The sequence below is a fragment of the Vicugna pacos genome, chromosome 12 (assembly GCF_048564905.1).
Source record: "Vicugna pacos chromosome 12, VicPac4, whole genome shotgun sequence".
In the NCBI taxonomy this organism is placed as follows: domain Eukaryota; kingdom Metazoa; phylum Chordata; class Mammalia; order Artiodactyla; family Camelidae; genus Vicugna; species Vicugna pacos.
This window is the reverse complement of record NC_132998.1, coordinates 47,110,358-47,135,156: the sequence shown is the minus strand read 5'-3', so window position 1 is coordinate 47,135,156 and position 24,799 is coordinate 47,110,358. Positions and strand designations below refer to the sequence as shown.

At 36.8% G+C, this 24,799-nt stretch overlaps 1 protein-coding gene across 5 annotated transcripts in view; it reads left to right on the top strand.

Annotated features, from left to right (window-relative positions):
- Nucleotides 1-24,799, top strand: part of SYT1 (synaptotagmin 1) — an 898,755-nt gene that overhangs the window by 421,461 nt on the left and 452,495 nt on the right. For all 5 annotated transcript variants that reach the window (XM_072973351.1, XM_072973353.1, XM_072973352.1 and 2 more), the window contains one exon: nucleotides 6,831-6,942. The gene's annotated coding sequence lies outside the window, so the exon portion shown is untranslated. The remainder of the gene's footprint in view (nucleotides 1-6,830; nucleotides 6,943-24,799) is intronic.

The following is a 24,799-nucleotide window of genomic DNA, read 5'->3' as shown; positions in this document are numbered from 1 at the left end:
CTAACCTTGACCAAATTCCCAGACCTAGGTATTATTGATCTAAGTCACATCACCCTATCTCTTTTCCATAGGCACCTTAAACTCTAAAACCCCACATGGAACTACATTCTTTTTAAAACATACTTTTTTTCTTTATTTGCTCTCTAGTCGATGACTCTAATAATTATTCAGTTAACCAACTCAGAAATCTCGTCTCTTGTCTAAATTTCTCCCTCTCCATCACCTCCTACCTCAAACCTGGAAGACTTTTAAATGTATCTTTTGAACATCTCCCAAATGAGTCCCAACTTACACATTTCATTGTTCTGACTTCATTCAGGTCCACATACTTGCCTAAGCCAGGAATCAGCAAACTTCTTTGTACACTAGACAGCAAACATTCTAAGCTTTGAAGATCATACAACTTCTGTGAGTACCAAATGCTTATCTCTGCTATTGTAGTGTGGAAGCAGCCATGGACAATACATAAACACATGGGTGTGCCTGGATTCCAATAAGATAAACACAAAGAAAACTGAAATCAAACAAATCATACTGAAATTGTTTAAAAAAATGAAAATTCTAAAAGCAGAAAAAATGAACATGTTTTATATGTACAAAATATATCACTCATGTCTCATCAAAACCAATGCAAACTAGAAGATAGTGGAATGATGTTTCTGAGGTTCTGGAGGAAAGAAAATATACACATATTATCAGCCTATAATTCTATGTTCTGGTGAAATATACTTCAAAAATTAAGATGAAGATATTTTAAAACAAACTAAAGCTCAGATAATTTGTGAATAGCTTATTTGTACCACAAGTTGTAATGTTGTAAGATGTTTTTCAAGTGGAGGAAACCAAATCCAGATAAAAACAGATTAAAAAAAAAAAAAGAAACAATGAAAAAGAACAACAAAAGTTTGTAGGTAAAGATAAATGAATATTGTGTAAAACTAAGGATAATAATGTAGATTTAAATATTTGTATAATTTAAATTGCCAGATTTATGCTAATGGTGGCATGGGAATAAATGGAATTACATGTTCCTAACTTATAGCATTATTGAGAAAGTGGTAAATAGAAAAGTGTGTATGAGATTGTAGTAAGTAAATGGTATATGTTCTATAATCAATAAAAAAGTAGTAAAAATAATAAATTGAAACCAACCAGCTATCCACATGGAAAATAAAAATAAATCTTGACCCCCCCAGTCTAACATCATTCATAGAAATCAATTCCAGATGGATTGCCTATTTAAATTTTGAAAGTAACAAGCAAGTATTTTAGCTGAAAGCTTAGGAAACTGTCTTCATAACTTTAGAGTAGTACACCAGAAACTGACACAACATTGTAAACTGACCATACTTCAATCAAAAAAAGGATAAATTAAAAAAAAAAAAGAAAATGATTAAATAAATAAATTAAAAAATAACTTTAAGCAAAGATTTTGTATACAGGGCATAAAACGAGCTATCTATAAATTATGTGAATTTTTTTTTGCTACACAGTAAAAAGAACACAGACCCAATACATGTTATTTGATGCTACAGTAACCTTGAATCAAAATGAGCAAGGATAGTTCAAGAGGAAAATTACAGTGAAATCTTAGTCAACAATAGCAATGCAGACATCTTAACAGAATATCATCAAAGCAGATGCGATAATTTATTTTAAAGATAAATTTATATGAGAGTTAATTTTTATCATAGGTGCCAAGTTAATTCTGTATTAAAATACATACTAATATAAGTCACCACATTAACAAACTGAGAAAATTGCCTTCTTAGTAGATGCAAAAAAAACAAATAAAAACCTAGACAAAATTCAACATCTGTACATAATTTTAAAAAATTAAAAAGTAAACCAGAAATAGGAAAGATCTTCCTTATCTTAATAATGCCCTACCCTACCTTAACTAACTCTATGGCTTTTGGCAAGTAAATTTCTCCGTACACACTTCTTTTTTTTTTCCCCCACATACACTGAAGAAAGATGTTGAACTATCATTCTCTTATATATCTCGTTAAACAGAAATTCTCCCTCTGATTTTAAAGGGAAAAAATATAAAATTTAGTTTTGCTCTGCTTTGTTAGGAACTTGTTTTCACCACAGTATATTCCTTGTATGAGAGAGTGTTTGGAAATCTATCGTTTGTTTTCTCTGAGACCTTTGGCTAACATTAGCTCAAACTGCTTTTATTTTACCCTTGAGGTAGGTTCACCTAAACATTATTTTCTTTCCTAACTTCCGCAGCCTGACACTGTATATTACTTTTTGAGTCGCTGTCCTCCTTTTCATTTTCAATATTTTCTTAGCCATAAGTTTAAGAAAAGGCTTTTGTAAAGCCACATTGAATACTGCTAGGTCTTTCTTTTCTTTGGAAATTATGAAGTATTGTAGTTCAATCATGGGGCTTTTACTCTCTGCCCCAGAGACGAAGACTTGATGTGACTTCCATCTGTATTCATTTTCTTTTCTTCTTTCACTGCTAGATTCTCTTTATTTAAAACGCTTGCTTTCCATCTTAAAAAGCCAAGTGGTTAATTTCTTTTTATCTAATTCTGATACAGCCCTGATGTTTTTTCCTTATCAGTTGGCTATAAAATCATTAGCAGTACCGTCAAACCAAAATGTTCTTGAGAGAAAGAGCTGGAAGGGAAACCAAAAAGGATGGCTCCACTGTCTTTATGTATTTTTACAACACGTGGATGGCTCCACTTTCTTCCTGAAAAACAAACGCATCAGTGCTCATATTTTTAGCACTGGAATTAGATTTCTCTTAAAGAGTAATATAAATTAAATATTAGTGACAAAAATATTTAAGTGCACATTCTCTAAAAATTATTCATCTCCTAGAAGCTTACAGTCTGAGATCAACACTTGCAAGACAGAAGACTATGTGTAAATAAGTTCTTACAAGATGGATTAAGTCTCTTCTAACTTCATTGCTCATAAGTAAGCATGTACACTTCACTGTTGCCTTAAATGGATTGGAGGATGGGAGGAAATCCCATCTCCTAGAAATCTGAAAAACAATAACAATAGGAATGATAATGATAAAATAATAATAATGGTTAATATCATTAAGTCCTTGCTAGGTACTTGGAACTGGTTCTTCATATACACTGCATTACTTAACCATCACAGCAAAACCTAAAGATACATGTTGTGGTCTTATGTATGTATCACAGATGAGAAAACTGGGGCTCGGAGGAGTTTTGTACATTTCTCAAGATCAAATAGACAATTAGTGTTGAAGCAGGAATTCTATCCAAAGATTTGCTCCAGAAAACAATCAGTCAATCATCTGTCCTAGAGAGGAGGGGGTGAGGAGGCTGTATCTTGAAAGGCAATGGCAGAAAATATATAGATACAAAATAAAATGAATAATGAGACATGAATCTATATAAACAAAGTAAAAATCTCTTCAGGCAAAATATAGAAAAATTGGTTATCTTTTCTTTTTCTTCACAACCCTGAATAATGATACCTATGAGTAGATTTCGCCAGACAACTGGTGTGGTTATTATAGATATCAAGTTTAATGACATATCAGAGTGTTGACTAAATGGAACTCTTCAGTACCAGTCATCAAGCCTTTACACCAACGTGGAGAATTTTCTTGGTACCTCTCTCATGTATTCTTTCCGTACTCCTTCTGTGGTCTATAGAAAACCTTGACTAAGTTTGCACTTAATGAATTTCTGGTTTCTAAAGTCTCTAATTCCCACTCTTGCCATAAGACACACTTTTCTCCTAAGTGCCCCAATCCAATTTAATTTCTATTCTGAGCCTGTAGCCTAAAATAGATGGCAAAGAGAACATTAAGGTAGTAAATAGATTAATCCATTGAAAAAGAAAATGGTGACGAGATCTCAGAGCAAAAATGTGAAGAAAAATGAACAAAATGGGTTTTTGAAGCAAAACACTGAATAGAATAGATAAAAACAGTTCTGAAAATAGCAAATAATTGTTTAAAACTACCATATAATCAGGAGATGAGTTCAAAGTCAGTAGCATAAGACATAGAGATTTTAGACTTTAAAAGTACCTGAGAAATGGGATAAAGACAAAAGACAATTGACCTGGTCTTTCCTTGAATGGAGGTGAGTCTACTATAGAGGCAAAGAGGTGGTATCTACTCTCAGCAACAGAACAGCATGATATTCAACCCAGATAGATGTCTTTAGTTCATTCTCTGAGCTTGGGGAGAATGTAAGATTAGGGGAGAGAATAAAAATCTTAATTCTGCACAAACTACAGTGTATCTATATACAGTGTGTAAGTAGAGTCTTCTTAATATTCACGATCAGAAATGCTCTTAATTCTAAAGTTAAGCACAATATATATGCAAAACCCATTTCTTACGTTAGCTCACAATCTCCCACAAGGAACTTTGGGATACAAATATCTACCAACATTCATGTTGTCTAGAATTCTGACCACTGAGAGCTGCTTATTGAGAAGGATGTAAGGTGGACAGGAAGAGAAGTTGGCTGAAATACTGATGATAGGAGCAGAGTCTGGAACAGAGATAACTAACATGGAATAATATTGTTCTTAATAATTTCTTCTAAAATGAGTTTACCTGTTTCTACAAGCAGCTGTTGGATGTAGCTTTTGAAAGCATGCAGCTTTTAATTATTGGAATCTAGAGATTATATCAGGAGTATTTTTAGATTCAAGATATATTTTAGGCGAATAATGATCCTCTCTTAATGAAGATATTTAATGGCAAACAATATTAGACAGGTGGTTGATTGTTCTTTTGCTCCTCCTCCTCATCCTTTTTTGTTCTCCATCAAATACTTAAAGTTGATTTTAAAATAACATCTATTAGCTTTCTCCAACTATGAAATTGTTCTAAAATAAGATTTAAGGAATAATTTTTAAATGGAAGATACATATTTACATAGAGATACAGTTTTGTAGAACACACAGGTTATTTATCATGAAAAGGATTACTTTTTATCAGGTTGTCCTCTTTCCCCCTATACTTAGAATAAGGATCTTAAACATTATATAAATTGGAGAGATTTAATTAAAACTTAAAGAAATGTGTTACTGTTAATTGAATTCTCGATACAGTCACCTTTGCAAACCAATGTTAATGAAACTCCGGTTCAAAGTGGATGGGTTTGGGGAATTGACATAGCTATTTATTTCCTTAACTGAGATGCTGTGATGGTCTTCTCAGTAAAATAAAGAACACGATTAGGAGAGTTCTCATTTGTAGCTATTGATCAAGTTTACGCAACTGCTAGGATTTCTAAGCGAAACAAACCAGAGGTTCAAAGGCCGTTAAACAAGGTCAGTGAGTGAGAAAGGGACCATACTTCTCTGCATTTTGAAAGCCTTTCACCTGTGGAGCAGAGAATGGACCTGCTCCCACCCGGCGCCAGGTTCCGCTCCGCCCCTCGCCCAGCTCGCTGTCCCTTCCCCCACTCGCTGAACCTCCCAGCTCGGTATCTCTCGGTATTACCAAGCTATAAATTGCCCCAGAGCTTAGAGACAATCAGGTCAGCACCGCTTTGACAAGGGAAAAGCTTCTTACTTCCGAGCGGAATCGTTCAGGGAAAAGAGAGGAAGGAGGGAGGGAACCCACGCTTTAGTCGTCACTGCGCTGGCAAAGGGTGGAGGGTGGTGGGGGAGGGGGCCGGCAGAAACTGCATCCCCAACAATATCGCGCTCGACCCAAGTCTACAAACTTACTGGTCGCTGCAGTGGAAACTCCCAATGCGCTCTCCGCTCTCCGCTGCCTGGCAGCCCCCCGCTGCTGGGTGGAGTCGCGCTCCCTGGCCCCACCTACGGGAGGGAGCGTCCCCTGCATCTCTGACCCACTGCACCCTTCAAGAAAAGTCTCCGGGCATCTAACAAGGCTTAGATTATTCTACCCCCTCTTCCACCCCAGAACCCAGACAATAATACTGTCAGCCTCCGGTGGCCCAGAAGGCCACCTTCCTGTGGCTCAGTTTGAGGACGCTCGTGTGGAATCCTTTCATATCCCCGCCCTGCTCTGCTTTCACAACTCCACCGGGTCAAATGGCCAAAGACAAACTTCTTCCTCTCCTTCCCCTCTCCCACGTTTTCAAAAACCCCCAGCCTGCAAACCCACACACATCGGAACTCCTAGGGAGCCGTTGCAGTCTGGGCATGCTCAGTATAGGGTCAGGTTTTGATTGAAAGTTTAAAAAAAAGAAGAAAGAAAGAAATTGCTTTGTATTATGCTGTCTCCCTCTCCCGTGCTTATGGCTCGCAGAACAGGTTGCAGGGCATTCCGGCGACTACCCAGAGGGTTTACCGGATGCCCTTGATTGCCTCTCCTTGGGATCTGTTCCCCTCTTAGTTCACTCCCCTCCCCCAACCCTCCTCAGCCCCCCTCCTTAGGTCCCTGTCCGCTGTGGGGATGGAGAGACACTAACAGAACTGGGATGGACGATGTTGGCTGAGCGGATCCACCTATTATTAGTGCGCCCGGATTGGTTCCTCCGCGCAGCGTACCCGAGGTGGAACCAATCAGGAGGCCGGGGCTGGGAGATGATGGGCGGCCGCCTCCTCACTGGAGGGATTCCTGGAGAAGCTGCAGTGTGGGGATGCTCTAGACCGAGTACTGCCCCCAGTGTCTTTCCACCTCCTTCTGCAGCGGCGGCAGCAGCAGCAGCACTTGGCAGCAGGCAACTTGAGGCTACACCCAGGGCAAGCTCCTTCAGGGTGGTGCTCAGCTGAGAACGGGGCTCAGCGCCCCGAAGGGGTGTGTGTAGGGTGGGGGCGGCCAGCTGGGACCAGCTGGTGGCCCTGGAAAACCTCCCACACACCCACACCCACACACCCCTTTTGTGTTGCAGGCTGCCCCTCCAAGAGCAGAGGCAGCGAGAGGACGCGTGTGCCTCGTACCGGTCCGCGCGGGGAAAGCTGTAGGGGACGGAGCCCGGCACCACCTCCTGGTCTTCCCTCCAGGTAAGGCAGCGGGACTGGCGGCACAGCCACCTCAGCGGTGCCTGTTCGCTTGAATCCGTCTGTAGGGTCTTGTTCTCGGTACACTTGGGTTTTGTTGGTGGGAGCCTGAGACCTGGGGAGGGAGCCCCGGGTGGCCTATTGTGAGCACTATAATAAGACCACATGTGCATCTCCTGGAGAAGCACTTTGCACAGCGCCCGTGATTCAGAGCCTGGAGTTGATGTTGAGCATCCCCCATCTTTCCTTCTCTCCTTCCCTCTCCTCAGTCCCCCACCCCCAGTCTCAATCTCTCACCTCCCCCCACCCCTTTCTCAGTCTCTCATCTTCGCCCTCCTCCCATCCAGAGCACGCACAGGGTTTCTTTCTCCTCCTGGAGAGAATTGTCTTTTTCTCCGAGGAAAGAGGGGTGGGAGTAGTGAAGAAAGGAGAAAGATTTCTTTCTGCCCAGGGGAAAAAGAACAAGATAGAATACAATCTCTGCAAAAATTAGAGTACACAAAGCAATTAAACTGAATAAAGGAAGTAGACAAGCAGTGCAGCCCGGGCTGTCAGCACGGGGAAGCGTCAAGTTTGACTTGATCTCCTGCTTACGAGGGGCCGTGTCTCTCACTTGAGTCGTTCTTATGGACCAAAAATAAACCACCGGCCCAACCCACTTTCAACTGCTTAATTGCTGTTGCTTCTAAGTGCCGCCATCTGACTTTTTCTGTTTCCATCTGTCCTGTGGGGCTGACTGTTTGGTATTGTCCATCAGTGGTGATGTCTGAACTTTGAGGGGTTTCTCAAGAAGAGAAAAAAAAATTAAAAACATTATTACTTTCCTGAGGATCTCTGATATGGCCTTTATATTTTGGGGAGAGAGGGGCAAAAACTGTAAAGTTTCAAAACATTTGTAAGTGACACCGGTATTACCAGGAGGCTAGGATTTCTACTTGGAGAAAGCTAATCTAGTTAGTTTTGTGTACATGTTGATTTTGACTTTCTTGAATATTAACCCTTTGGTGACACAAAGCAAGCACTTAACTTTTGTGTTAAAGCTACATTTATGTATGAATGGTGATTTCATTCTACCTTTCTAGTATTTGCAGTTTATTGCCTGGATATCAGATTCTTGCCTTGTTTTCTTTAAATAAGGATCTTTAACAGATGTAAACATGATGTTCATACAATTTCAGTACTCCATTTAGAAGGCTCATGGAAGCTCAGTGGGTCAAGAATACTCTTGTACTGGAATAAAGTTTAGAACGTAATGATAGGAAGAGAGCCTCAATTTAGAAAAAAATCTTACAGGGGAAAATGTTTTTGTCCTCATGTCTTTTTATAAAAAAGAGAAAGATATCAAGACAACTATGTGCCCTGGGTGGCTGTACGATAGGTCCAGTAAAGGTACTTGATGGACAGAACGTTGACGGCAGCTTCAGAAATTTCTAATTTCATCATCAACAACATAAGCTTTCCTTTCCTATTATTCATCAGAGGCAGCTAAGTGATTCCTGTGAGATGGGCAGAGGTAAAGAGAAGTGCCTAGTTGCGTGTAATGGGAAAGCATTCCAAGTGGGTCCTAGATGAGTGCAGAGAAGTGAGCAGATGTTACTGTCGAGAAAAAATTTTCCTTTGATTTACTGGGGGAAATCGCAAGCCTTACATTTTGTTTTCACAGGTTCATTTGGGATAAGAAAAGGGACCTGTCTTTCTCAGCTCTGCCTGATGCTCCACATTAATCTATGCATCCCAGAAAGTTGTTTTTTTTTTTTTTTTTTAACCAGATATCTTTAGTGGATAAGTTTATCTACTGACCTAGAGAGGAGCTGGTTTCATTTACCATCAAAGTAATCTATGTTACTTTCTAAACCATTTTCCATTTGAAACACTTATCTTTCCTATCTAAGTAGAATTACCTAGGGTCCCTAAAACAAGATCTTCTTTCTAGGGCTTTGACATTTAAAAGTCTTTTTTTTTTTTTTCCTCCTTTTAAATGTAGTATTTCTGTTGAAAGCTAACTTAAATTTTTAGAGGTGCCACCTTTTGGTTGCAAGGACAAAAGGACAGTCACTTAATTGCTTGATGTGTATACAACTGAGTTAACAAGTTTAGACATGAAAAGACGGACCAAAAGGAAACCAACTGCTTTCCATGTGAACGGAGTAAGATTTTATTTACTTTTTTCTCCACTACCTTAGGAAAGGGAAAAGTTTGGACTTGGTGTGAAACAGCTAGGAAAAGAAACCATTAATTCCAAATTGGAACGTGATATTTCTTTTCCTAGTGGTTGTGATGAAATGATTTGGGAAAGGGAAAGCAAAAATAAACAGTTTGATTACGTAACGGAGCCAGTTTGGTCTCATATTACAGAAAACCAAGACCAAAGTTAGACTTTCTGTCACAGAATAACGTAAGCGTGGGTTTTGCAAGCATTTTGCTAAAAAATAATGCTTTCTAAAATTAAATACTTGAAACACTTGATTTAAATGTTTCTTAATGATTTGCTTGTCATAAATTCATCTATATTGAAAGTTTTAATATATAAAATGCTTTCTAGCTGAATTTGTCACATGAAATTGATCAAAGCTATTTAAATCGGATTTAAAGTAAATGGCACAATAAATAAATAATTTCAACTTCCATTTAAGGATATACATATATGTACATAGGTGTGATCCATGTGTATGTATATGTGTAATATATGTGTTTAAAATTACGTAACATTTTCCAAAAGAATTAGAGACTAATGGAAGTAGCGTATAATCTGCTGAAACTAGGGAGTGTTCCTGTAAAAAGTACCATGCAAACAAAGATGACAATGCCTTGAGGATGCTTTTAATATTTCTTTGGTTGAAAGGACTAGGAATACCCGGAGGCAAAATTAATGGGGTCTAGATATTTCCCTTTACACGGTCCTTCTATGGCTTAAAGAAGAAGTGATTTTTACATGACTCGGGAATAAAAATAAAAACTCTGTACAAGATGCACTTTTATATACAGGTAATCAATAAACTAAAATCGTATTTTCACGTGTTTTGGACATAATGGCGTGATAGAGTTTCTGTCTTTCTAAGGTTTTATTAGGTGTTTCAACATTTGCATAAAGCTAAACTGGTTCTTAATCTTTTACGTAAATGACATGATGATCATTGCTTTTTCAGATAAAGGGGTTTCGATTGAGGTCTTTAATAATTCCTTTAGGAATGATCAGTTTCTTTTAGAATATTTTTGTAAAGTTGATTAAAACCTCTCTATTAAGGGTGGCTGTTTTTTAAAGCAGGAATTTAAACTTTCCAGTCTGAAGAAAACAGTGTTTTTCCTTTAGCTTCTCTGTCACTTTTTGAGTGTTATTAACTATAAGATAAATGGTGGTACCAAGTCATGTGAACATTATTCTACTCACATATGTTAGTATAAGAAAATAAATATATTTTAAATAATATTACAAATACAGTCATGCTATCTATGGAAAGTAAGAGGACACAGTCCTTTCTTATATATATGAGTAAAACTTTAACCCTTATCATATTATTAAGAAATGAAAACTTTTATTTTGAAGTATGCGATGAGAAATACTGCTATGTCGTAGAAAGAGTAACACCGAGAATGCAATTTCTGTAATTTCAAATATAATGATGTCTTTTTGCCACGAAGTCTCCTTTTAAAATATCTGTTTTCTTAATTTAAAAACAATATTTAAGAGTGTTCTAAAACAAATTAAAACCTACATTAGAATAGAAATAACACACTTCTAATAGTCTTAGAATTTTCTTCCCTGTCTTTGAAAAATGCAATGCAGATTAAAAAATTATTTCTGTGATTTCTATGATTTTTATATTTAGCTAAACCACAAGTTCTAATTGTTTAGAACTAATTCTGGTTCTCTTTGGGTTTGCTGTGTCTCTGCAAATAAACTCAGTGCTTGGAAGGGATGTGGCACCTGGTTTCCATAATTTACCAATCATGTCAATGAGGGGAGGTCAGAGTTCATCTTTTTTGGTTACTACTGTCGTGGCGATCCAGAGAAAAGATACTGGTCATGCGTGTACTGGTCTCACATGCGGTATGTCAAACATACTACTTATACACACAGGGAGTCATTTTCTTACGTGGACCCCCTACGTGGAGCTCTGGAAAATTGTAAAGCTTTTGAAGATAGTACCTACTTTCTGTTTTATAGGTGTTTGTACATAACAGGATCTGGAAAATTCCTACATAGAATGAGACTGGGCATTTTCGGCTAGTACAAGAATCTGGTGAAGTAATTCGGTATCCTAAATAATTGGGTTAAGATATAGTTTCCTAAATTTCCTAGCAGCCCCAACAGACAACATTTCATTGAACATTCTAGGTTACAGTCCTAGTACTGCAGCCCCCAAACTGTGCCGAAGACGATTAGCCACTTGCCTCCATCAAGAGAGAATTTCGGTGGAAATAGCCAGTTAGTGAAATCCGGGTATGGAACAGAAACTGGATCTGGCCTTAAACCAGTAAAACCAGTAAACCTGTTGTTCCTCTATTTGTCAAACGTAGCTCGACTTACAATTCTAAAGTGCTCAGGGTTCATATAATGAAGCCTTATTTTTGCTAAAGGGTGTTATATAAGTGACAAGAGTTGTGTGTGGTTTCCTGCAAGAGATAAATGTTCTCTTTTTCTTTCTAAATCATTGAGCTAGGTAATCAAGGGTAAGATGCACAGAGGCACTTAAACAGAAATAGATTTAGAGACTGACTTGAATGTGAAACATTCTTATACTGCAGTTGCTTAAATGAGAGGGACTGTCTCTTGTCCGCCCTCCTGTCCCTTCACACCCTCCCTGACTACAACTTTTCCATCACAAGCAAACAGAAGGGAAAGCAGGCAAAACCCACATCACACGTCACACCACAGGTGAGAGTTCCCTGGGTGTGGCCTCCTGGGGACAGCCTGCTGTTTTGACCCGAGGCCCACTTCCTCTCCCCACCAGCCTCCAGGCACATCACCCCACGCCCACCTTGCTCCAGCTGGGAAGCAGATAATTGGATTTAGTCATTGCTACTTGAAGATTTATTGGCATATTTTCATTAGCATGAAGGCAAACACACATGGAAATACTCAGACAAAACATACTCAGCCCTACCAGACTCCTTATTAACACTTGTCAAATGCAATGTTGGATCTTGAGGATAATTGATCACATGGCTTTTCTTTCATGGAATTTCTCTGGATGACTCACAAGTGATCCAAGCACAAGGTGAGGGTGTTAAACCAGGCATCAGTATAACTTTTTAAAATTGATTAACACCAGTGGATGAAGCTGCAGTGATTATTAAAAAGCATTTCACATCCTTAGATTGGCTTTTGTACTTTTCCAAAATCCACCTGCGTCTTGTTTTGATGATTCTTCCTTCACTGTTCACATAATCTCGTCCGTATCATCGCTAATACTGGAGAACCGGTTTGTACTTCTGTAGAATCTCCAGATGTTGTTGTGGGACAGTCACCTACAGTTGCTTTCAGGATGGATTATTACTCATCTTTTTTCACACATAATTTTCTGTGAAAGTAACTGTAAGTGTAAACAACAACATAGCATCAGAGCAGCAGGCAGCCCTCACTAAGATGTCAACTTAGAATTGTTGGCTTTACAAAGAGTCAAGTAAGTGTGTATTTTTTTCCTCATGATGAGCCACCCCCCAGTATTCTGTCTATTATAAACAGTCATCAGGTCCCTGTTCACCTATGAAGTATGGAATCCGCTTATTTTTGAGGAAAAAGAAAATCATTAACAAATACGTTTTTAGACAGTTGACTTAATGGCCTTTGAAACGAGGATGGATGATGTAACGCAGGTTCCTAAGGCCTAGTGAACTCCTCCGGTGAGCAGGCTTTGAGTTAGCAAGCTTATTACGGAGAAAAGTTGACACAGTTTCTCAGGAGAAATACAAGGTAGCAAAGCCTCAAATCTGTTTCTGACTTGGAGTGTCTACCAGATCCTGGCTCACAAGGCTGGCTTCCTGCCTAATCCCCAGCATTTTTATCAGATGTGAGGAAGGAATAAAGGGAACCACTGGGCATTAGAGCACATTTCCAGAGCACCAGAATCTCTTCTATAAATAGAATAACTTCACTGCCCTATTGTAACCAATGTCCATACTCCAAGGCCACAGTTTTGTATTTAAATATGTATAAACCAGGCCATTATATGCCTTAAAGTGCTTGAGTTTTATCTGTCTGGGTACAGGAAATTCTTATATTAAAAGCTTAGTTAACAACATGACATTACAAGTAAGGTACCTATTTTTAGTGTTCCGTATTAAATTATAATGTTAAATTTAAAACACCAATCACCTTGAGATATAGCTCAGTTGGATAATTCAAGAAAGTGACATTTCAACAAAAAGCCAACGTACTCCTAAATTGACCAAAACTGCCCTGCTTCCAAATTGTGGAGAAAAAATATACTTATTATGCCAGTTTCTGTATTGTTGTTTTTTTTAATCCTCTCAGGGCACCAAACCATCCTAGATACCACAGAATGAATATTAATGATAGGACAGAGCCAACTCCTTCAGGACAAAGTGGAAGAGACAAGTGCTATCATGCCTTTGAGAACCTATTTCACCATTTATATATTGAACGCTTAGCAACAGTGTGATTTCTCGGACTTCTGGACTTTGAAACCTATATGCATTGAAGCAAGCTACTATTCACTGCCAGAGTAGAAGAGATTTGTTCAGCTCTCCAGCTAAGAGAGTAATATAATCTCTTGCATTCTCCCCCTTCCCTGCCGTTTTCTTCCTTTCTCACCTCTTTCCCTCCCGTCCTCTTCCCTTTTTCTTTCTTCTTCATATACTAAGGAATCATCGTCCTACAGACTCATTGGGAGCTCAGTGCTCTGGGGCCCATGCTAATCTCTACCCGCTGAATTTCTTTTTTGTCAACAATCAAGGAATTTCATTCTTTGTTTGTATACATTTTAGGTCAGTTTCACAAAACGTACATACAGTTAAATAAGAAAGCAGTCTCTGTTTATGTCATTGGCACCCTTAAATGGAGTGTGCCATGAGTGGAATGTTTTTAAGATCTTACATGTAAAGACTAGCCTACTGGTAATTGTTAGGACAAAATTAATTGACGCGCAGTGGAACAATAACGTTTAGAAATCCCAACAAATGGGATGCTCATTTAGGCACCTTGTTTCTTTTTTCTGTTTTGTGCTTCCAATGATAACGTTGAAATCATTGTTTTCGTGTTAGTTGTATCTCACTGTATTTAAAAAAAAATTACATTGTCTTATTTGATTTTTACAGTGACGAGATTCTTCATTTTACAGATGCAATAAAGGAGACTTAGAAGTAAAGTTTCCTGCCTGCAATTATACACTTATGAAACCTTTTATAATTTTCGCTTAATTAATCATACTGCCTCAGTACTTAAAAAAGAAAACAGATATATCTTTTTAATTCTCTCACTATGTAAGAACTAGTTTGCTGTTTTTTTTTTTTATCAAAAACAAAAGCAAATTCTAACATCTTCACTGAATATTGGGTATACAGGTCTATTCATCCCATTGAAAAGGAAAATGGAATATACTGTCATTACCTCTGTGACTCTAACTTTGGAATAAATTGTATTTGTATTTTAAAACGGTTGAAGGAACCATCCTCTCATCTGTAAGAGGAGTCACTAAGCTTGAGAAGCTGGGTTCAGTTGGCCTCTTAGGCATCGCTATGTCACTGTGATAGTAGATGTTATCTCATGTGTTTCCTTATTTGTAAACTCCATAGTCGTAAGCTGCCTCCTAGAACGCCCAGAGATGTGAGGGAATGCTGAGTGTGGTAGCCTTATCAGAAGCCTCCCACCCTCCTCTGTAATTATTTCTCTCGTTGGTACTTACACACGCAACTTCTCCCTGTTTCCCGAATTGAACATTAATGGAAGTTGTTAAATCTACTGATGCTTTTTCTCTCCTATTTCAAGGTAGAATGGGCTAAGCAGGGAGCATACTCCCATTATTATTCAGCCCTAACGTGAAGTCCATCAATTGGCAATTCTTTGTGTCAAGTATCAAATACTTTGGGGAATGATGGCCAAATACTTAAACCCATTGCAGTGTGGATTGTCATAGTTGACTTTCTAGCTGATCTGATATAAGCAAATAGAAGATTTAATTGGAAAAAGTCTATAGAAAGAATGTAAGATTAGTTGGAACATAAGATTTATGGGGATTTTTGGACAAACAGGTTGATCATAGTCTTGTGTTTTCTTACTGTGTCAGGTACTTTTTTATGTACTTTCCATATATCATTCCATTCAGTAGCCCCAAGAATCTTATGAGATTGGTGCTAATTTGTCTATAATTTTTTAAATGAGGAAAGTATGGAAAAGTAACTTGCCAAGGTCCTACAAGTGTTACGTAGTAGGAATTGGATTGAAACCCAAGTGGTCTATTGACAGAGCCAACACTGAACCATAGGAAATCAGATAATCCGTAAACTCCTTAGTGGTAGAAGATGCAGCACAGATGGTAGCAAAGAGTTAGAGGGGATCAAAAGAGACCGAAGAGTCAAAAGCAAACTTCACTTCTTAGTTTGAGTCAATAAAACCATCACGGCACTATGATAAAAGCATGAGATTTGGAGTCTCATAGATCTGGGTATAAAACTGTACTCTGGCATGGTGAGCTTCAGTAAGGCATTTCATTACTGAAAGTTTCATTTCACCAGGAATGGAAAGGTAATAATGTTTGCAAATTGGCCCTCTGTTAATAAATGGCAGGTCTGACCACCCTTCCCCTTGCTTTTTTTTTTTTTTTATTAATCAGGGACTCTTTTTTTTTCACGTTCAAAAATGCCACCTAACCAAATGTTTTAAGAAAGAAAAGGGGCTTTAGCGGTCATATTATCATAAAATCTAGAATTTTCTGGATTTTGTCATAGCTCGAAATAGGAAATCAAGCCATTTGATCAAGACCAGACCTATTACCCTACCACCCCAACCCCTCCCTACTTCCTGTCTTGTGCTTCTCTCTGTCATTGCTTGCTTTAAAAACAGGCTCTTTCTTTGCAGTGGTGAGAATACGCTCATGTAAGAAATCTCCATGTAAAGCGAACATCTTTTTCCCCCCAAAATTTCCAGGAAAAGCTTGGCTGGAACCACTTGGGCCCCTTGCCCCGAACCCATCACTATGGAGGAAGCTATGCAACATATTAGTTTTCTAAGCTGAGTTTTGTGTCACCCCTGGATTTGAGAATTGTGCAATGATGTATCACTCGGCTACCTGGACCAAGAGTTCTGTTGCTAAAAGAAAGAAAATTATTAGAGGTAGGGCCCGCAAAAGTGACAAGTGCCTAACTCATAAGGTGTGGGCACTGACCTGTCAGAGAGGATGGCTGCTGGCATTAATGGGCTCTTATTTTTCCTGGCATTAATGCATAGTTGATGGGTCAGGGTAAGATTCAAGGAATTCTAGGCAAAGGTCCATAGTAGAGGATGTAGAGAGGAGTGGCACTCAGAAGGTTTGCAGCCATGGCTGTTTACAAACAGGCGTAGAGGTAGTCAATAATTTTACAAGCAGTATGGCTATACCAGTGTGGAAAGGCTGAACTTGAGAGGCTGAAGGCCGAGTTGAGTGTCATTTAACTCTAGTTGGGTCCTTGCCTTATTGCCTTTGCTTCCTTCTTTCTTTTTTTAATTTAAATTCAGTAGGAAGATAGAGGACTTGAGGATTTGGAGTTCAGTAGGGCTGAGAACAGCCAACTAAAGCTATATCCAAGCTATGTATATGTCAGCATTTCAAAATGTTACTAGTTTTGCATAGGGGTGGTTATTTCCAGGAGTTTATAGAGTGTTATTTATAAATTTCTTAACTACCTATATATTGCTACAGATACAACAGAATAAATTTGCACATAAACACTATACATTTCCTCGTTGCTTTTCCCCAAACTGAAAGGGACTTATTTAGGAATAACGTACTTCTTCAGTGAGTGCCATGATGTGCCTGTTACATGCCAGGCACTGTTTTGGTGCTGGCAATATAGAAGCAAACACAGTAGACAAGTTCCTTGCTTTGGGGGAGCTGACATTCTAGGGAAGAGGACAGATAATTAAAAATAGCAGAACATAACTAAGGTAGTTTTTAAATAGTGAGAAATGCTATTAAATAATAAAAACAGGCTAATAAATGGTAAATGGAATGAGCTTGGTCTACTTACTGAAGAGAGAGAAAACAAATGTAGCTGAAGTTGTATACATGCTGGTTTCATGAGTTTAAGTCTGCTTTAATATCTTAATTAAAAACAATCTGCAAATATTATTAAGGAAATTTTCAAAACAACATGATCCCACATAACCTCAACATTATTTAAATATGTGTGGTGTCTATTTCTCTGTGACACGCTTCCAGTCGTTCACATGCTTATTTTTTCATGGTTACAATCATGAAATACATACTTTTTCCACCCTGACTTTCAAAATACATTCTCAGGTGTCCTATATCCTCCATTGTCATCTTTAGAAGAGTAAATTCTTTTCATTTTGGCACAGATTCCTTAGACACTTTCTGTGTATCTTTTGTTAAATCTTAATAACCTTTCTCCTTTTGCCCTCATTTGTAAGGGAGTTGAATACATAGCCTCCTCCCCCCAGTTTTATTATTTCTCTAAATTTGTATGTACACCTTAGCTTTTTATCACAATGATTTTTTTCAATGTAATTTCCTTTTGAGCATATGTTTGATTATATCTTACAAAACTTGAAAACTTGAATTTAGATTTTTGAAACACAAGTATATAAATGCTGAAAACATAATGAAACAAATTATTTTGTGCCGATGATCATTTAGACAACATGGGTTTCAGACCATTAACCGGAAATTATTTTTCCTCTATCTAGTTTCATATCCTGGTTTCAGGAACTCAATAACCCAAGTCTACCTAGGTCACTCTGTGATAGTAAACTAGGTGCTTACAGAGGCATATTAACTTTTGTGAGACTGCAGTACCACACAATATGCTGCAGCAGTAATGAAGTAATAATTAAAAAGTCAGTCTTAAACAGCATTCTTTTTTCCCCTAAGACTCCTATAGACATTATACTTTGATGATAACATATTTTGAAAAGGAAGTATTCTTTGCTGAATCCACACAAAGCTACCTATATGTTAATATAGCAAGAGTTTTATAATGGACCATTCTTGTCGATAAGTGATACACTGTTTTCCTTATCTATGGAAACAAGGCTCTTTTGTATCCTAAATATCTTGTTTTACTATATATATACTTCGCATATGTAATGTATTTAGATTTTGAATATATGTGACCAGTCCACTAAATGCAAATTATTCAGGATTTTGCAGTATTTTTTTAAGCATCTCTTAACTCTCTATTGCCTGACAAACAGTAGGAAGAGAGCATTACATAACAAGTTTATTAAATGGATGAATGAGTAAATCCACTAAATCTATATTTTCTAATGTTTTTGAAAGACATCCAAATTCAGAATGCTATCAAAGACACACACTAGATGAATAAAAGCTCAAAGAAATATTTCTTACTGGTGTTATATTCTGGTACTTCCTTTTCAATTCTCTTTTTTCCCTAATTCATTAATAAAATACTTGTCATGATCAATTAACTTAATGTAACAACCTACCAATGGATAACAATCTGTAGTTTTAAAAACACTTCCCTAAAAAAGTATCACCAATTTTCAAAGAATGATAGTATATTTAAGATTCCATTGGGCACACACAAGTATAATATAATGGATATACAAGAACTTGCCATGGCTTATTTTGAATATAAAGTATAATACTGCAAAAGGATAAAATTTAGTAAGATTCCCCTACAAAAATTACAACATTCTTGCTGTATTCACATGTAGGTGGTTTTGCGTGAATTTACACTATATTTTTTTAAGCCTACAGTGAATCTGGCTCCCATGCTGTCACTGGCCATTCTCAGTCAAGCAGATTCATGTTGGTCTGCTACCTTCTGAGGAATTCAGTTAATAGCTATTAAAAGCTGTTAGCTTTCTTTTTTGTTGAAATGGTGTCAATACATTGTACTCCGTTTTTTGGTTATGGATGACATGTTTTATAGAGTAGAGGAAGATAATACACATGTTATAGGAGATTATTTCTCTTTCTTTAAACTGGTGAATAGAGAAGTAGTCTATAGAACCAACAATGAAGACTGAGTGTAAGTGTTTAGAATTTTATGTTCAAATATATAAATAAGTAAATAATATTAAAACCCTCAATCTGTCACTAAGTTAACGATGTGGGGATTTTACCAGCTGTTTTTTTGATACATTTCTGTGCTCACAGGTGAGGATCTGTAATTGACCATGATATTTCCCTGCAAGGTAATTAGACATTCAAGTGACTCTGCACAGAAATGCTTTTTTGGCTTTCCTACTATCCATGTGAGTTTTCTCATAATAGTGGATGAGGTTGGAGATTATGTCATCAATTTTTCAGTCATTCATCAGTCTGCTCAAAAATATTTGAAGAAAATCATGTCAACTACTTACAGAAGAGTGCAGTTCAGTTAAGAGAGTCACCATAAGAAAGTAATGATAATATATTCAGTTGTGAGCTGTGAAATAGTTAGGATTGGGTAAGATATGCTATAGTAGCAAAAAATATGAATACTTCAGTGGCTTAAACACCTAAGCCTTACTTTTTGCTCATACTACATAACGATTGTGGATCAGTTCTTGTGTATTTGGTGTGGTGGAGGAGGGGGAAGGTCCTCTGATTTGCATAGTGATTCAAGGACCCAGGCTGTTGAGGGCTTAAGTGACTTATAACACTATCATCTCAACATACTACTTAAGGATGTTTGGCAGTAGGGGGAAAGCACTGGAAGGTTTCTCACCAGGAACTAACTACTTGGATGTATATAATTTCTGGTGACAGACCATTAGCCGGATCCAGTGTACATGGTCTGTAACTTCAAAGGCATAGGAAGTACAACACCCTTCACTCCAACGTGGGACTTGAAAGGAGAGGATGCTGTCAAGTTCTTGACGCTTCTTGTGTAAGTTGTAGCAGGGAAGTGCAAAGCTTTTTGAAAGCACATGACAGTAAATAATCAATTAGTCAAGGCAGCTATGGCTTCACAGAGGAGGCAATGCATGAGTTGCACTCTGAGGGAATATTTGCACTATCATGAAAGATGCTTTCTTCATTGTTTAGGGAAAGCTTCTCCCTCTTTCTTTCTTTTTTCCCTTTTACCTGAATCTCAAACACTAGCTATTTATTTGATTAAGAATGCCAGCACTCCTTGCAAATTTGGAGGGTGAACTAAATCATTTGTGTCTTACTAGGAGTGCTGACATATAATACAATTGCCAATTTAACAGATCTATTTGGATGTTTAAAGACCTCAAATTCATCACTGAAAAACTGAACTTATTCTCTTCACCAGCAAATGTGGTCCTTCTCCCACGTCTTTAACTGTAATGAATGATTCCACTATCCATTAGTTGTGTTATCTAGAAACCTGGCAGGCATCTTTGTTTGCATGTCTCTCATTCTTAACCCCAAGTTTAAAATACATAATAACTTAATTGTTATAGCTTATAAATATCTTTTGAATCTGTTTACTTCTCTCCACCTCCATTGCCACAGCATAACCAAACCATCCTTGCCTTCTCAATTCTACTATTCTTACCTTGACTTTCAAGTCCATGCATTATCTGGCTCCTCCTACTCACCAGCCTAATTTCTCATATATTTTGTCTCATTCTTGTGTTCTGGCCACATTGGTCTTCTTTCAGGTTTTTAATATTCCAAACTCCTTCCTGCCTCAGGGCCCTAGCACATGCTGCTCCCTATGCTTCGAGTACTGTGGAATGTATCTGCTATTGGAAGACACTGAAATTGTAAAATGAGCAATGTAATATGGCCAGCTGTTTAAAAATAAATTCCTATTCTTTATTTCTGAAGGTAAATGCTCATTTTTTTTTTCCATTTTACAAGAGTGTGAAAATGTCACTCTTCAAAATTACAGCAGAAGTGTCAAAAACCGGCACTCTCTGTGTGGTAGAGAGGGATTTGAACAGTAATTGAAACTTGTTTATATTTTGGGAAACCCTAAGTAGAGTTTAAGTTTGAAGATACCAAATACTTAACTGCTTTTAAAGGAGAAATGTATTTATAAATTCATATCTTAAAGGTGAGGATACTGATGAGACTAAATTTAATTGAAGGAAATCTTAACTGGGATGTAGAGCAGTGATTTAAATATATACTGGTAAAATTTTAACCTTAGAAATTTTTCCAGTTATTTTGAGTCCATGTTTTCTCAAAATCATGCCATCACAGGGTGATTTTTTTTTTCTTGTTTGTTTCTTTTCTTTGTAATGGGAACACTCTGATCTTACATCCTCTGGGTGTGAAAACACATTTTCAGAAAATACCTGAAAAAAATACCGTGAAAACTAAATCTTCTAGCCGATGATAAAACAGACTGTAACAGAAATGCAGGCTGATATGATTCTTTTAAATCTCTGATTACTGAGATTACTCTGATTACTGAGACTGAAAAATCTCTAAGCTGGACTGTGTCAGAAATTTCTGAAATTTATGTGTATATTTCTATAGTTTTCTTCAAACAGTAGTTCATTAAATTATAAAATTACAGCAATGAAGAATTTAATGTTTGCCATCACAGTGCAAAACATCAGACTGAACTCAAGTGCTCTGAGTACAGGAAACATTTTATATTGTTTTTCATTATATCCTCAGTGTCGATGGACCAGGTAGTGCTGAGCACTTTGTTAAGTAGGAACTTAAACATCTTTGGATATTGTTGGCTGGATTATCTTTGTTGCTGTTTTTTTTCCCCATTTGTTTCTCGCTCATTTCTATTTTTCTTCAAACTAATACAATAAGTTAATGTGTGGCCTTGGTAATAAATCTTCATGAACTGGAATTAGTTATGGTTGACTCTCATTTTCATACAAGGTGAAACATGACTTCCTTTCTTTAATCAGTCTTTACGTCTCTAGAATAACTCAGCCAGGTAGCTCACTATTAAGTTCCAAGTGAATGTGTACTAATTTAAGTGTGTATTTTGTCTGATAATTAAGAGAGAAAACACGTTATATAATAATTTATTCTACTTTAACAGGACCGTTATTTTGGATTATTTTGGTCATTGCTATCTTCGAAACAGTCATTCTTTTACTTTATCTTTTTCCTTTCATTTCCTTTCTACCTTTTCTTCCTTCTCTGTTTTTAAACATTTCCTCAATTATATCATAAATATCTGTTGCATTCAAAACACAGAAGAGTTCTATTACTAAACAAAAATATTCTTTTTGTTATAGATTTTCAATATATGTTTAATACTCTACATGGGAAACTTGTATTTTTTAGAAAAGTCTGGTTTATTGCCTGTCAAGAGCAGTGTTGTTAAAGAACTATTTTAACTTGATTTTTAAATGAAAAAGTATTCCATAAAAATATTTAAAATATTTAAATAATCCAAAAATACGTGAATTGAAACGTGTCTTCCTTTAGATCCCTTTCTATCTTCCCAGAGGCAACCATTATTAATAACCTTTAATATTCTCTAGTAGAAATACTATGTTCATATGCAAATATACATCACATTTAAAATTAATGTTCCATTATATACACAATGCTGTGTACACTTTAAGTTATTAGACAGTTTTATTTATGTTGGATAATATTTTGTTTCATGCAAATTACAATTATTTTGTAATGTTAATATGTTTTATATGTTAGTAAGAGTTCTATCAATTTCAGATAATGTAACATGAACTACTTCTATACACTATGTTAATTGTAAGTGATTCAGTTTAACTTTAAGCTAATTCAGCTTCATAATTTTAAGTATTTTCTAGTGTGATTTATGATGATTGTGATAATTCACATGATACATTAAATGATTTTATAGATTTAATCATATTTAAGGATTTTTATAAAGTTCTCTTTTGCTCATATTGCAAAGTATCTTTGTGTCAACAGATATAATACCTTGTTTAAAATTAATATTTTTATCAATAACTATCATTATAGCTTATAATCTTCTATATTTTTTATGTTTAGATACTACTATAAGTAAAATCTTAGAATTGTACTTTTGTCTTTTGGGGGGCTATATTATGTTAATCTTAAGGATTTTAAAGTATTTTAAAATGTAAATTAAGAATGATCTTAACTATTTTGGCTGCATGATATGTATTTTACAACAAAAAGAATGAACACAGAAATGTTGGAAGGAATATGAAATCTTTAGGGATCTTTACAGAATTTGTTTAGTAGTTTACATGCAGAGAGCCTTAATTACATGCCAGGTGCTATTCTAAGTATTTTGTTGCATTACTCACTTATTACTACTTCAAACCCTTTGTGAGGTGTGTACTATTATTATGACCATTTTGAAAATGGGACAATTAAGGGTCGGAGAAATGATGCTGTCTGCTTACAGTCATAGCTGTTAGGTGTTACAGGTAGGACTCAGTTTGGCAGGGGCCAAAGAGATTGGCTTTAAAGCCAATAGAATCTAGATGATTTATTCTTTCATTAATTCAATAAACTGTGAACATTAGATCAAAATTATTCAGTATCAATAATCCATTTCAGCCCTCAGAACTTACCTTTTAGTGAGGGCAGAAAAGAAGTTAAGTGAAGAGAAGGAAAGGAGAGAGGGAGGGAAGAAGGACAGAAGAAAGGGATTTGCTGTTAGTGTGTTTTATCTTAGTAAATGCTATCAAAAAAGCCAAAAAAAAAAAAAAAGGAAAGAAAGAAAGAAAGCGGAGAGTACCAGGTTGTGGTGGAGGTAGGTGGAGGATGAAGGCAAAATGCATTTTTAAATAGTGTACTCAGTGAAGGTCATATCTGAGCACAGATTTGAAGGAAGTGAGGAAATAGGCTTCGGTAAGAGATGGGACATGACTGGTGACTCAAGGAAAGCGAAGGAGGCTATTGTGGACCAGGTGAAATGGGCTGAGGAAGCACCAAAGGACGATGTCAGAGAGGTAACATGGGAGCAGATGGTCAGCTTTCAGAGAGGTGAGCCTGGGGGCACTGGGCCAGCTTGGGCTTTTATTCTGAATGAGATGGAAAACCATTAGAGGGTTCTGAGCAGAAGGGTAACATGGTCCAAGTTAGATTTTTTTAAAGGATCATTTTGAGTAAAATGTTCTTGCTAGAATAGATCAAATGGGGCAAGTGTGGCAGCAAGGAGAAGATTTGCTCTTTGTAGATTCATGTTTGAAACAAAATTGCCCACACCTTCTCTCCCCATTTCCTAGATTTGGGGGCCTCAGGTACATGAAGAGAACAGTGGAAAGCTAAGGAATATGTTACCATAGATTGTTTATGAAAAAAATGGATATAATTTCCATCATACAAGCTTATCATAACACTTTTTTTTTGTTTTGTTTTGTCTTTTAGTGTTTTATACATGCATTCCCCAGCCACTTTGCCATCTAATTCTTTGTCTTGAGGCAGGCAGATAAAAATTGTGCTAACTTCAAGGCATCTTGGAAAGTGGCAGAGGAAATCTTTTTTTCTTCTTTCTATGCTTGAAAGACTCACTAATGCACACTCAAACATTTGAGGAAGAGAAGCATTAAAGGTTCGTGCATATAGAATGAGTGTAATTGGTTCTAAAAGTCATCCTCTATAAAATACCTGGATTGACATTGCTTTTCAAGAAAATTGTTTTTAGATGAAATGTTTTTGCTTTTCAATATTTTACATTTAATTTTGTTCTAGACAAAAATATATCAATACCAGCATTCCAAGTGACACCCACTCTGCTGAAGGCCGATTTTGAGAGTTACAAGACATTTGATACAATTCTCTAAAATTAACCATCAACCAGATGTTGCTTATCGCAGTCAAAT